Genomic DNA, 15,924 nt, shown 5'->3' with positions numbered 1-15,924 from the left:
TGGGTCCACTCTCCTTATAACCCCACCCCCAAGCCAGAGGCACCTCAGTTTAAGTTGGTGCCCGGCCGGAATCGGGTCACCGTTTAGTGCAGTGGGGAGCTGATTAGCAGCCCCTAAGCTTTATTTTTTCTAAAGGACAGAGTTTTTTATTTTTCCTTTGGATTCTTCAGAGCGGCAGCGTCAGACTGTCCATAGGACGTCTAAGCTGCCGCTCCGTCACCCCGCTGGCGCTGAGACGCCAGTACAGATCTGGGGATCTCAGCGGGACCCCAGAGTCTGTACTAGCCGGACTCTGCGGGCGCCCAGGACTGCTGCCGGATCCACGGGGAGCAGGTAAGGCGCGGGTCACCGCTTGCGGTGATCCGCACATTTGAAATGCAGTCCTGTGCCTCCGGTCTCTGGGGACAGACCGGAGGCGCCGGCAGTGGCGGCGGGCCCCCCATACCCCGTGTGTCCACTAGACCACCAGGGACTTAGTGTTCGGTGCAGGGAGCCGGCGTCCCGGGGGTTAATAGCCGGCCAGGGGAGACAGCCTTCCCTATTACAGCGGCTCCTCCCCTCAGTTCAGCGCGCCTTTCAGTATCTATAGTCTGGCGTCGCTGAGCTGCTTCCTCCGTGGGCCACGCTTCTTCTGAGGTCTCCAGCGGCCATTTTCTCTGTGGTGCAGCAGAAATCTCTGGAGATGGCAGTTGGTCCAGTCCCCCTGCGTACCTCACCATCAGGTCAGTGTACACAGCGCTGTAGCCTTCCCAGACACTGAATCTGGGTAAGTTGCATGCAGTGTAATAGTGCAGTATATTATATGACATGTTTATGTATATATGTGTATATCTGCATTGTATGTGACTTATGCTAGTGCTGACTGTACTTTATTCTCTCACCTGTCAGTGTATATCTATCCCTTTCCTTATCTGCCCTAATACAGCTGTACTTGGGGTGGTTCTGAGACCTCACATTTATATACTTGTTAATATTTGTGAGGTTTGTCACATACTGTTGCGTGCTGCACGTTGCCATATTTTGAGTGGAACTGTGTATTGCATACGCTGAAAATGGGTCCCTGCAGCTAATTTTTAGTTTCAGTCAGGACCAGTATAGCGCTGCTTGATCACAAGGCTTGGTCAGATATGTCTGACCAGGAGATAGAGCGTTATACTGCACCCATTTTTACTATCCTGCAAGCCATGTGCTGCAGGTGTTAGTGCGGAGGATTTAACTCTTAAAGGGTTCTGTATGTGGCGTCATCGGGTGCCGGCCCCTTTCACGACCCCCTTGGGCGGTTTGTTTTCTCGGGATCCTCTTAATTGCGGATCGCCGGGCGGGCCCCATTGTTGTACCTCACTTGGGGTTACTTCACCATACTGCCCTTTTTCATCTCAGGGTATCTCGCAGTTTCTTGCACTCTTCGTCTGTGACACAGACTACCGCTCCCTACAGGGGTTTTTCGAGTATATGAATTCCCCCTGGTGCCACAATAGTCTGTCATGCCCCTTGCAGGGATTACCACAACAGCCACCCTGGGTGGATGTCGTTTTTCTATGAAACGCAAATTGGCGTGGTTGACGCCCTGTGCTTACTTCCCACTTGGCTCTACCGTGAACTGGATACTGTTTTGGGCTCTTTCCCTCTTACACGGGGGGAAGCCTATCTCAAGTATTTTTATCCCTGTTTTAGGGCTGGTAGCAGGTCCATTCTGCACCTGTATCATACACCCTCAGTATTACGTGCCTTTTGGGTCCCTGTTGCTGACTAGCGGGTGGATCGCATGGCGGAACTCTGGCTGTTGCCAGATATGAGGTATTACAACAGTGTTTGGTCTCCTGTCCCAAATTCCCTGAGGGTCATCATGAGCCCCTCCTGGGGTGGATGGGCGTGTTACTCGTCGGATTACAGACGTTACTACGCATCCCATTCCTGCGTGGTCGGATTCTTCTGATCCGTAGGTGGTAACTCTGCCTGAAATCAGTATACTCGCTTTCAGGGGTTGTTACCCATCCTACCATGGCGATAGCATGGTTGGTTAATACTATTGCATACTGAGCTGATGCATTTGTAATGTTTTTTCCCCTCCAACACGTCTGGGGTTCAAATGTATTTGGTCGCTCACGTAATATATGCAGTTGTCATAGGTGGACATGCCTATATTGGATACCAGCTCCTAACTTTCAGAGTTCCGGCTGCGACGGTATCCTCCGTAATACCCTATGGCTGCGCTCTGGGAATGCAGAGGTGCAGATACCATCTATAGGGTATATCTTGTTGGGTCCTGACCTTGACAGTGGCAGTACAAATGTCCGCCGTCAGCTATGCTCACTACGGGGCCTCAGACTATTAAGTCTTTTTGTCCTCTGGGTCAGCCTAAAGGTCTGTTTCTTCATAGACTGTCGGCCTTTACAAGGGCCGACATATCCAGTTCCGAGCAGGCCTGGACTGCCAGCCGATCCTGCTTCTGAACCTACGGATATATCGTCAGCCTGACGAGACAGGCCTACCACTGGGAGATGGCGATTTCTCAGTTTGCCCGGTACTAGTGTCTAGTTGCCGCGGCTACGTGGGTAGGAGGGTACGCACTCTCTTTGCTCAGGCGGCCTATTTCCATGTGATGGTACGCAGGCCCTTATTCGGAACAGGGCCTTACAAATCCAGAAAGCTATACAGTTGTTGCGGTAAGCGGAGCTAATTGGGCCATCCCCACTTTCTCAGCGAGGGACTGGTTGTTCTGCTTTCTTTCTGGTGCGGTGGCTGAATGGTCCTCTTTGGCCTATTCTCTGTCTCAATTCCCCGAACCAGTTCCTAAAGCTACCTGGGCTCAGGAAGCAATCCCTATGCTCCATCATACTATGTTTGGAACCTGGGGACTTTATGGTATCACTGGATATACAGGACGCGTGCCTACGGGTACTTACAGAGACCTTACCTCAGCATGGACTGAGGTTTGCTGTATCACAGCACTTACGATTTTTCGGGCTCTGCCTGTTGGGACTGCTCTCAGCCCCACAGGGGTTTACCAGCGTTTTGGATTTTCTAACAGTTCTTCTGTTCAGTATATCCCAATGCTCCTGTACCTGGATGGCCTCCTGCTCTTAGCAGGATCACCGGGGTACTTTACAGCCGGGTCTGACTGACTGACAGGGGGGTTGACTGCAGACGTTTAATCAATGGGGAAAAAGTCCTCCCTGCATCCCTCTCTGGGTATTCTTCACCTAGGAGCCCTGCTGGATTCTCAGAATCTGAGAATTCTTCTGGCATAAGACGGCATCTCCACTCTTCCATTAGGAGTACATGGATGTCTGCGCAGTCGACATATGTCTTTACACTCTGGGATGCATGGTCCACTATTCAGTGTCTGCCTTTGGAAGGGTGGAATGGGCTTAGTTCCATTCCAGGCCTTTCCATAATTGGCTTATCTCCAGATGGAACAAGTTTTTTCTGTCTGATCACTGTTCAAACGATGATGCTCTCCCCGGAGGCAAGTCGGTCCCTTTTCGGGTGACTATGGCCATCTCGTCCAGGGTATTCTTTGCTAAGGACAGTGTCTGGTTCGCATCCATTTCAGTGCAGTTGGATGTCTGTCGATTCCACCCTGTCAATTAACTGGTTGGAACTTTAGCCTGTCTTGGGCCTTCACTCTGGCATAACCCTTGTTTCCCGGTGAACCTGAAAAAGTTCAGTCCGACAGGGTCAGAACAGTGGCTTCCTTTTTAGCAATACTGTTCGTTGGGTGGCAATGTCAGGTATGTCATACATTCGGACATTGTCTGAGGGTCTCCTCCCGACCATCTCGACAGTGTTCATTTCAGCTGCTCTCCATTGGTAAGCGGGAGTCCTCAGCCATCACGACGTGCATCCAGGGGACTAGTCTCTTCCCCAAGAGAGGTTTCATCTCCTGGTGAGCAGGGGGGGGGGGGTCCTCCTGAGGTGACCCTCATGGCCTTCTGACTCTATCACACTATGGTGTTACAGTCCAACTCTGGGGATTCTGAAGCAACCTTCAGTGACTCTTTGTCGGTGAAGTAGTCCAATTTGTGTACCTGTGTTCTCCGGTCTCCATTCTTCCTCGAGGGAAGTGTTTCAATCGAGACGGAGATGCTTTCCTGCTGGTGGCTCCTGATTGCCCCAGATGTCAGGGGTACTTGGTTTTTCGGAGTCTCTCCATCGATACTCCATTCCTGATGCTTCACTGCCCAGACCTGTTGTCTCAGGGTCCTGGGGTTTGTCTTGGACCTGGGTCGTTTGTCTTTGACTGCGTCCCTACAGTGGTCTTACGGCTTCCCTGGCTTTGTCATCGTTGGAATGATTAGAGCACATGGATCAGTTTTTGCTGGGACCTACCACAAACTGTGGCAGCCATAATTCTTATGGTATTATACCTGTCGATATGATCCTCTGGTGTCCAGGATTTCCAGATATTCTGGCATTCCTTCCGGCTGGCTTGGGTTTCACCCTCGGCCTGGCCTTCCTGACAGTGCGGATCTCTACACTGTCAGTATGATTAAGATATGGAATTGCTCCGCTCTGGTATCCAGTTCATCCTTTGGAGTGTTTTCTGGATTATGCCTCCATTTGTCCTCCCTAGGGACTCCTTGGGAGTTAGTAGTGGTTCTTCGTTGACTCCGGGGAAAGTTAATGGAACCGCTGGTTGTGATTGCCATTACATGGTCTATTGCTTTGGCTTTCTCTCTTTCTCTCAGGGAGTTTATATCACCCAGGTGAGTGTCGGAATTGGGAGCGTTCTCATGTGGCTCCCTCTTCTGGAGGGCATCTTGTCAGGGTGTGAGTTGCTCTCACCCTGTGTTTCTTCTTAGTGATTTTTAGGTTCCATATTATTCTGGAACTTATGGTGAGGCCATTCAGTCCCCGGTCTTATCGGCTGGTGTGGCCTCATTGACTGTGGTCCGGCCTCTGTGGATTTATGTGATCCGTTCAAGTTCCTGACGGAAATCGGACTCCTTATTGGTGGTCTGAGATTTCTGGTTTTAACAGGAAAGGATGGCCGGCCTATGGCCAAATGTTGGCTGGACGGCCTCGTATGTCTTCTTCAGGGGCCTACCCATGGGTAGGCCTTTCTGTTGTTGATGCTTGTTTTTTCTCGGGCCATGTAACCCTCGTGGGTGGCTCGCTGTGGCGCCTTGGCTGTTTTGCCTTGCTAGATGGCCACGTGGTCTTCTGCCCACACCTTTTTAAGGTTCTAGGCATTGGTTTCCTTTGCCTCTCCGGATGCTTCCTTTTTGGCGGCGGATTCTCCTCTCAGCACAGGAGCGTCCCCTCCCTTGGTTGAAATGCTTTGGGACATCCCCAAGGTCAACCCTGTGGACCCCCTATGGACCCTGAAGTAGAAAACAAGAGATATGGTAAGAACTTACCTTTGTTATCTCTGTTTCTACGAAGTCCATAGGGTCCACAGGGCGCCCGCCCTGACGCACCTGGCTTCAAATGGGCTGTGTGGCTGGTCACCGGTTTTCCGTCTCCCATTTCTGTGAGTATGGTTATCGAGTGTTCCAGTTTTCTCTCTCTTTTTTTTCTCCTCCTCCGGCCTTTGGCTACTTACAAACTGAGGTGCCTCTGGCTTGGGGGTGGGGTTATAGGGAGAGTGGACCCAAGTGCATCCTTGGAGCTAAAAGCTTTAACTGCGTGGTGCCCGGATTTGGTTCCCAACCTATACCCCAAGGTCAACCCTATGGACCCTATGGACCCTATGGACTTCGTAGAAACAGAGATAACAAAGGTAAGTTCTTACCATATCTCTTGTTATTTTGGCCACGATTCACCACCACAATGGCTTTGAAATGAAACAAACAAGATGTGCTTCAACTGCAGACTTTCAGATTTAATTTGAGGGTAATTACATCCAAATCAGGTGAACGTTGTAGGAATTACAACGGTTTCTATATGTGCCTCCCACTTTTTAAGGGGCCAAAAGTAATGAGACTATCAACTCAAAAGCTATTTCATGGACAGGTGTGGGCTATTCCCTCGTTATTTCATTATCAATTAAGCAGGTAAAAGGTCTGGAGTTGATTCTAGGTGTGACATTTGCATTTGGAATCAGTTGCTGTCGACTCTCAATATGAGATCCAAAGAGCTGTCACTATCAGTGAAGCAAGCCATTATTAGGCTGAAAAATCAAAACAAACCCATCAGAGAGATAGCAAAAACATTAGGTGTGGCCAAATCAACTGTTTGGAACATTCTTAAAAAGAAAGAACGCACCGGAGAGCTCAGCAACACCAAAAGACCCGGAAGACCACGGAAAACAACTGTGGTGGATGACAGAAGAATTATTTCCCTGATGAAGAAAAACCCCTTCACAACAGTTGGCCAAATCAAGAACACTCTCCAGGTGGTAGGTGTATATGTGTCAAAGTCAACAATCAAGAGAAGACTTCACAAAAGTGAATATAGAGGGTTCACCACAAGATGTAAACCATTGGTGAGCCACAAAAACAGGAAGACCAGATTAGAGTTTGCCAAACAACATCTAAAAAAGCCATTACAGTTCTGGAACAACATCCTATGGACAGATGAGACAAAGATCAACTTGTACCAGAGTGATGGGAAGAGAAGAGTATGGAGAAGGAAAGGAACTGCTCATGATCCAAAACATACCACCTCATCAGTGAAGCATGGTGGTGGTAGTGTCATGGCGTGGGCATGTATGGCTGCCAATGGAACTGGTTCCCTTGTATTTATTGATGATGTGACTGCTGACAAAAGCAGCAGAATGAATTCTGAAGTGTTTCGGGCAATATTATATGCTCATATTCAGTCAAATGCTTCAGAACTTATTGGACAGCGCTTCACAGTGCAGATGGACAATGACCGGAAGCATACTGCATAAGCAACCAAAGAGTTTTTTAAGGCTAAAAAGTTGAATGTTATGCAATGGCCAAGTCAATCCCCTGACCTGAATCCGATTGAGCATGCATTTCACTTGATGAAGACAAAACTGAAGGGAAAATGCCCCAAGAACAAGCAGGAACTGAAGACATTTGCAGTAGAGGCCTAGCAGAGCATCACCAGGGATGAAACCCAGTGTCTGGTGATGTCTATGCGTTCCAGACTTCAGGCTGTAATTGCCTGCAAAGGATTTGCAACAAAGTATTAAAAAGTGAAAGTTAGATTTAGGATTGTTTAGCTTGTCCTATTACTTTTGGCCCCTTAAAAAGTGGGAGGCACATATAGAAACCGTTGCAATTCCTACACCGTTCACCTGATTTGGATGTAATTACCCTCAAATTAAATCTGAAAGTCTGCAGTTAAAGCACATCTTGTTTGTTTCATTTCAAAGACATTGTGGTGGTGAATAGAGGCCAAAATATGAAAATTATGTCAATGTCCCAATATTTATGCACCTGACTGTATATATACATATATATATATATACATATATACACATACATATATATATTCAACCTGCTCCAGCTCTGTGATGGCAGAGATTGGTCCTCTTCCCTTGAGTCCCATTTTGTGCCTTGATGTTGGACTCCTGCATCTAACCCCATATCCAGGACTACTCCAAGCAATGCTAAATAACACTTTGCTCACACAATAATTTACTCAGAAGACCCAAGTAGGTACTCGGGAGGGTGCACCAGCATTAGGGTTCCCACATATTTTGCCAAGGGGTTCTGTGATGCTGTATTTTGCCCCTGCCATGCAGGACCAGTCATAACTAGGGGCGTGCAATCAGTGCCCTTGCCCAGTGCACAAGACAGAAGGGATGGCACCTCCACTGCACCAGTGGCTCCAAGGCTCCCAGCTCAGGCCTCTGAGGTGCTTGGAAGGGCTCCACGCTGCTTGGACGTGACAGACGGACTGCTCCGTTCTGCTAAAGTGCCAGCCCCTTACTTCCGTGATTTCATGATGTAATTACTTCCATGATGTCATGATGTAAATTTTCAGTGGGCATCATATTTGAGGTGTAAAAAATGTGTTTGTAGGCCTGTGACTTCCACCCCTCCCAAAAACCAAAAATGGAAGTAATTTTAGACTTGGAATTTTGAAAAAGAATATAACTATTCCGATAGATCACTGTGTATTATCCAAAACTGCAAAAGTGGTGAAATAAGTAGAGGGGAAAAATACAAATGGAGTCTACGCATCAGTACAAAATATCAGAATATCACAGAGTTCAGCTCTCCTTTTCACAAGGTGCTACATTAGGAAACATATCTATTGCCTCTGATATATCAAAGGAGCATGCTTGAGAATTTTCAACAGATATAATAGCCTGGCCACAGAGTGGTTCTTTTGCCATAGTACTCCAAATGTGGCTCTTTATCATTTACAGCTATAAGAAAGAAGGTTCGGCTGCTGCAGCAGGGACTGGAATCATCAGGAGATGTGCGATGATCTCCTGGAGATGTTGAGGAAAGTTCATGATTTTCAATGAACAGTTCAGCAATTCCTTGTATTGATGATTTCTTTTCAATTTCAAGTTTCAAACAAGAGCCAAATGATAGCAGTTGAGCTGGGAGAGATGAATATAGATTTGATTTATGTTGACGGTAGCATTCTTTTCCAGGTCTGTACCTGTTCCAGGTGTAGAACCCTTTTTTCACCAGTAGATGGTGTGATCCACAGGTAGGGTCCTTTACTCTGTCTTCAGTCCCAATCTGTAACAGTATAGTATGTATAGGGGTCTATTTACTAAGCAGTGTTAGGAGACAGAGTGAAAAGTGATAAGAAAGTGATAAGGTGCCAGCCAATCAGCTCCCAACTGTCATTTTTCAAACACAGCCTGTGACATGACAGTTGGGAGCTGATTGGCTGGCACCTTATCACTTTCTTATCACTTTTCACTCTGTCTCCTAACACTGCTTAGTAAATAGACCCCTCAGACTCTTCACACCCCTGTATAAATGTAGAAAAGTTGCAAGTTTGAAAACAGTCTTGCTGCACTCATGATGGTCCAATATAGATCATAGAATAGTTTGTATAATTTTGAAAACAGTAAAAGAAATTTTTTTATTAAAGACTTGATGCAGTAGCTTGTCTGTTGCAATAAAATTTAACATACACTTCACATCTTGGGGATAACCATTCCTGCACTGTGTATTGTCTGTATAAATCCCACTCTATCACACTTCATTTTAAGGTCTCTCTTTTCCTTTACTCCTCTGATCATAGGTATCACATTTACATAGTTCAGGAGCGTATCTGTAATGGGTGCACACCGCACACCTTGCACCCATATTATCTTAAACTTACCTCTCCGAAATCCCACGTTGGATGTCTCAGCGCTGCTTAAAACGCCGGAAAATGGCCACCGCGGTCATTTTTCCGGCGATTGCACAGTAGACTCGGGGCACACTCTAGTGCCTAGAGTCTACTTATGTTGTGGTGGCCGGCGAGCATGTCAGTCGGCTGCCAGCCACCGTTGATAGAGGAGGGGGCCCCGGACGGGAAATGCACACGAGCCCCCTCCTGTCTTAAGACGCCCCTGACATAGTCATATCCATGGTTGAGAAGAGGTGTTAAATCAAATTGACTGAGGTTCTAATTAAATCACCTGTGCTAAACCACGGATATCTCGAAAATCTGAACTGTTGGGGAGCCTGGAGGACTGCGTTTGGGAACCTCTGCATTACAGTGTCTCTGGGCCTGATTCAGAGCCGCTCGTAAACGGCCGCTCGTTCGTTCCGAGCGATGTTCGCACATCTGCGCATGCGTATGGGTTGTAATACGCATGCGCGAACCAGTCAGTGCGGTCGAAAATCGTGTGCTCGCAAAATAGCGAATGCCTGCTAATTTGAGTGACAGGATGAGGCGTTTGTGGGTGGTAACGGGAAGGTGCTTGAAAACGGGGAGTGGAGAGCCGAACGCAGGCGTGCCAAACGGTCAAAACGGGCGTTTTAAGGGTGTGCATAATTAACAAAGCAGCATCATTGACCACGTCACTTGGTTGTATTTTAGCCAGAACTGCTCGCATGATTGCGGTAGGAAAATGCAACCACAAGAATAGCGAGCAGTTCATACGCCGTTCGATGTACTCGATTAATCTAATAAATAGCGGAGATGACGTATGATGCGAGCGGCCAGGGGATGTTTTTTTCAAAATAGTGAGCGCATGTTTTGTTCGCTCGTTCAAACATAGAGGCGTCAACAGACCGCAAAGAGCGAGTGGTCAATTTAAATAGCCAGCCCCTTTTTCTGAACGAGCGAGCGCAAATAGCGTCCGGCTCTGAATCAGGCCCTCTGTTATCACAACTCTACTAAAAGCTTTGGACAATTTAACAGTTATGGTCTTGGCGGACTACCTGGTCAGCTACTGGAATTGTCCAAGGCTGTCTAGAAGACTTGGGGGTAAATTTACTAAGATGGGAGTTCTATTTAAGAAATGATGTTGCCCATAGCAACCAATCAGATTCTACTTCTCATTTATCTAGCACCTTCTAGAAGATAATATCTGATTGGTTGCTATGGGCAACATCACTTCTTAATAGAACTCCCATCTTAGTATATTTACCCCTTGGTCTTAACTTGGATACTGCCTCTGCCATTATTCTTGGGGGTTTCTCTTGAGAATGGGTAGTTAGAATAGCTAAGTTCAGACCTTAATCTATCATCAAGTATCTCTTGGCATACATTTCTCTCACATAAGCATACAGGACTTCTTTTTGGATCTCTGTTCTGAGAGACTGTAGAGTAGGAAAGCATGCAGAGAAGTACTGTATGTCAAATTTTTATCTCTGCACTCGAGCTTCCTACAGGATTGGTCAGGGGCGGTTTGGGGATTAAAAGTGACCTTTGAAAAATGTCTAGAAGTGTCTTCACATGGTCAGCACCAAATCAGCGGACCCAAAACCAAAGTTGGCAGGATTAGTACATCACTATACATGGAGACATTGGTGATAGGCAAGGCTAAAGCAACAAGCAATAGTAGGTGGAGTTACACCAACAAAATTGCGAAGCATGTCACAAAAAGGTTAAAAAGTTTTGTGCTGTTCTACAAGTAGTGAATGAAAACTGGGGTGACATTTGATCCACTGCACTCACCAAATATATATATTTTTTTAACAATTTAGCTACTAGTAGGAGGAGTACATGGAATATTAGGGTTAGAATGGGAGCAGAAGAGGACACGGAGCTGTATTGTGGGAATAGGGGGTAGAGTAGATGGAATATTAGGGTTATCAGAGGAGCAGAGAAGGACTGTAAGCAGGTTTATTGCATATATTCAGAAAATAAATTAGTCATTTCTTTCAGCTACCTGCTCATTTGCTTGTCCATGTGACTTGTCTATGTACTCTAACCACCCATTGCCTGCACCTGATCCTTTTCCAGGGACATTATAATGTGGTCGCTTCGGGTTTCAGAAACATTTCCCCACCTGGCACAAATTATAACCCATGAGACATTAACTTCCTAAAACAGGTTACCCTCATAAATTGTCACCTGGCACAGAGTATGGACTTATCTCTAAACATGTAGTTATAGTCCCAGGGGGCCTTCCCCAATAATATATGTGATACTGTCACATACTGCACTATATTGTTAGCCTGCCAAGAAGCCTTGACCAGGCTTAGATGTTGCCCATTCCTCTGCATTTAGGCCTCCAATATGCCCCTCATCTGCCATGTGACCTTGTCACTCACTGTGTTATATATGTCTCCCATGGGAGGGGCGTGACCTGGATGGACATGAAGTAGGACATATGTTCCTGAGCTCTCCAGCCTAGTTATCCTGCTTCATTATGCCCTTGGAGCATTTCCTTAACCCTCTACCTACTGCCTGAACTCCCCCTGATACAGGAAATATAGTTTCTGACCTCCTGGGCAGTGTGTTTTCAGCTGCAGCAGTGTTTGTCTCTGAACTCTGGGCTGTGTGAGATGCTGAAGATGTCCCCTGAGATCTCTGGACGTTGCTGACTCGTCCGGACGATCAGCCCTAGCGTGCGGGAGACACTGAGGTGCCATTTTGGATTTGACTCCCTGCAGCTCCCGCTGGCCCCCGCACTTGCTCTCCATCCTGTGTGGTGTGGTGGTCCCAGTGAATCCTGGTTGGTCACTTGGAGGTGCCTCCTCAACGTACCTGCTCCTGCGGCGCGCTGTCGGTGTCTTGGCTCTGGTGAATGTATATTGCTGCAGCGATATAAGGGGTGCACCTTGCTGCCTCATTACCCTGCAGTTCTCCCCTCCTGTACATTGTTTGACATTTGTGTTTTTCCTGCTGGATTATTTATCTCATTCATTGGATTTGAGTGAGTGCACTCCTTATTCATCACCTAGGGAATCTATACCTCTCTGTATATATTTCTGCGCTTTGAACTGCCTCCCACAGATTTCTTGAGATGCCTATCCTGATGGGGAATATCATCACTCCTTTGCAGTTGGCAGGTTGGCCAGTTTTACACACTTATGGTGCCCATCCACTAGGCGATTAAACCTAGCGATTGAGCGATAACGACCGTCGTTATCGCTCAATCGCTTAGTCATTGGCCGCAAGTCGGGCAACGATGTGCGTGCTCGCTGGACTTTTTTAACATCTATCATTCCCCGAACATGACGGTCAACCTGACGACCGCCGTCAGGTTGCCATGTTCGGGGATGATTGATCTGCATACACTGAACTTCTAAACGTTCAGTGTATGCACTTCTCCCCTAGGGGGACGATGGCGTGATTACTATGTCATAACCGTGCCGTCGTCCACGCATCTAGTAGTGGATGGGCAGGATGTCCTCGCAGAATCCCTCAGATGCCTCTAGTGATATCCTATCTACACCACCTGCCATCACATCAGGAGGTGCTCGATGCTATGGACAAATATGTGCAACGAATTTCAGATGGCCTGGGAGAGGTGTGGAATGAGTGGGAGAAACTGTGGCCTGCATATCGAGGCTGGCAGTTGCATGGTCCCCCATAGAGACCTAACTTTTGGAACTCAAATCCTTCTGCTGTGCAAAGTAACTTATGCGACATAGAGCGGGAATTGTATTGCAACAACAAGCAGTTTGCTGGAATACCGGACATGATGGTTGTTTTGCGTCCCACGGTTTTCTTGAAAAAGTGGGTGGTCATATCATATGGGTGGATGTCCTTGTCCCAGCTTACTCCAGTTAACCATTGTCTCCATCATTTCTTATCTCCTTTCTCCATGTTCATCCTGGCACGGATGTATTTGGTGGCTGGTGGTCCTGCTCCTCCTGACACTACTCGAGAAGTAGTTATTTGGCTGGAACATTTGGCCCCAGGATGGACTCATCCTCCTGATTGACTCTGGTGCTATTGAGTTTAGGTGTAGTTGTGCTGGTTCCTGAGACCCTAGCTATATACTGCTTTCTCTATGTTGTCCAGTTAATTTGAGTAATGTGTGTAACTTATAGTAGTTATCAAACCACACAAACTGCAGCTTAATAAATGAATCCCTTGGTCTACTAACATGCCATTTTCAGTGCCTTGGCCATCATGGAGGAGCCTCATGTACAGTATGGCTGGAAAGCTTAGATGTCATTGTTCTATGTACATCATGACATCGCCATGTGTATAGTGGTGTAGCCAAAACTTTGATTGCCCCATAGCAACATTTTGAAGGTACCCCTGCCCCAATGTTCCAAGAGAGACACCTCTTTCCACATCAGTTGTTCATTTTATGCCCCATAGTAGAGCCAAAACAAATGATTAAAACATAGTGTATGTGACCTATGCCTGGCATCAATCCGGAGTGTACTGTATGCTGTTCTACATATACCTTGTGATAGCTGCAGCTTCACCTATGCACGATGTATGCAGGACATTCTGAATTTATCCATATGATGCAGAAGAGTCCAGTGATGTAATTAGTATTATATAGTATACAGTACAATACCATCAGACAAATAATATAGAGTATAAACCTTATCATGACAATTGTTTATATAGTACACCTAAATCACAAAGCACACTGCAAATCACAACAGTGATAAGTCTTGGTTCATCTGGTGGTGGAACAATTCTGCATGTATACGTCACATTAATGATCAGCCTCCTGTCCTTTAGATCCACTCTGTTCATCAAAGTGAGCTTTGTCGTTTGTAGAATCTTTTAAAACTTGAGCTATTAAAGAAAGGGAGAGAACTTCAGGACTTTCTATACTACATGTGCAACTTGAAGGTGCAAGATGCCGGATAGTACAAGACATGATTTCTGCCAACTTAAGGGTCGATTCAATAGTGCGTTATGCCCAGGATGTACTGTGTCAATAGAGTGGAAATGGCAACAATGGCACATCATATCTCCCTGGTTACACGACCCAAAATTGAAAGACTTTTATTTGCAGCACCCTTGGGCTGCATAACCCCCTTCTCGCACGCGCTTTTGTAAGTGCATCTTACAGAATCATAACAAGGGTTCTGAACACCCTGTACCCGCCCCCATTGGTCTTGATGTTAAGACGTTGTGCTTAGGGGTGGTATGGCCATTGGCACCCAGGACTGCAGTACTGCACAGAGAGTCTTGAAGTTGCTCCGGGCAGCTGAAGTTATGGCAAGGTGCCTGCCTATAACATCAAAAGGACGCTAAAGGCGGCACTGCCGCAGCAATACTGGCTGCAATTCCAGGCACCCTGCTAGCCAGAAGCAAGGGCCGTCGGGTGGTGACGAGACCGCCTACAGAGCCCTACACTCTGTGCTGCCACACCGTCACACACCCCTAGTTACAGCTCTGGTGGCATATGCTCAACTTACTCGTGGGCAATGTCGGCATTTGCCTGCAGTCGAATTGACCACATACATTCAGCGTACAATGTAAGTGTTATTACCCTTATGCAAAGCAAGAAATGTGCCTAAAATTTACAGTCTCTAGTCCCTTATCTCCTTTCCATAAACTTTTCGATACAAAATTGTGTTCCTCCAAAAATGCCACCACCTTGCCGGGCAAAACAAAGCACTTGGCAAATTGTCATGTACTATACTGTACATAATATTTCAGCATAGAATATACTGCACCAGCTGTAGTCACAGATAATTGGTCTGCCAGAAGACCAGAGACATTGTGGTCTTGACTCATTTATTTGATTCAAGAATTAAGCAAGCGACTTGTAAGCAGTAATAATAAGTAGAGTTAGAATTAGTGAATCTTATTACTCTTCTTGACCTCAGACAGAGCTACAACCTTTGTTTAAAACATTTATGGGTCTATGTATGCATGGACCCACCTGTTTTTGTTTTGGTCTTGGCAAAACCACCCTCAAGTGTTTTGGTCCAATTTCGGTTTTGGATTTCTTAAAATAGCTAAAATCATGTCATTTGGACCTGTTTACATGCAAGCCAAAAGCATAGATCCGCTTTTTAAAACCGAGTTACAGCAGACCCGAGCCGGGACTTGGTTCTGCTTGGAACCCCAAAAGTGATCCGAGCCGGGACTTCATTCATCTCAGAAACCCCAAAGTTCGGGTGTATAATTTTTCAAGGAAACCTCTCGTCTTTACTTTGTATGTTTAACGTGACCAATGAAAAACAATTACAGCCTTCAAATAGACATACCCCCTGTATGCAAGATCCAAAGTCCCTGATGAAGCACAATGTGATTGGTCATGCAAAACGCATTGGACACACCCCCAAACACTCCACTGCAAACCAGGAAGTGTGTGGAGTGACCCCGGGAAGCGAATTACCACCGAAAGGAGCTCATCAGTAGTGTGCACTGGGGACACAGCTCTCTCTACCAGCGGGTGCAAGACAACCACCTGGCTTACCGATAAGACCACACAATCCCCTCTACACACTGGACTTGGTATACACATCGGTCAATTAAACAAATTAAACAAAACAAGTGGACAGAAATTTACTGTTCAATACATAGGCTGCACAGAGGGGCGTTTCAAGAGAGAAGGGGGCCTATATGCAGTCTCCATCCGGGGGTCCCTCCTCTCTCTCCGGCTGGCCGGCAGTGCACGCTAGATGCGTTCGCTCGCACCCAGTGTATGCAAATTTGGCTAAGTGACAG

Source organism: Taudactylus pleione, unplaced genomic scaffold (assembly GCF_031769625.1).
Source record: "Taudactylus pleione unplaced genomic scaffold, aTauple2 ptg000215l, whole genome shotgun sequence".
Taxonomy (NCBI): domain Eukaryota; kingdom Metazoa; phylum Chordata; class Amphibia; order Anura; family Myobatrachidae; genus Taudactylus; species Taudactylus pleione.
Note: the sequence above shows the minus strand (reverse complement) of the source record.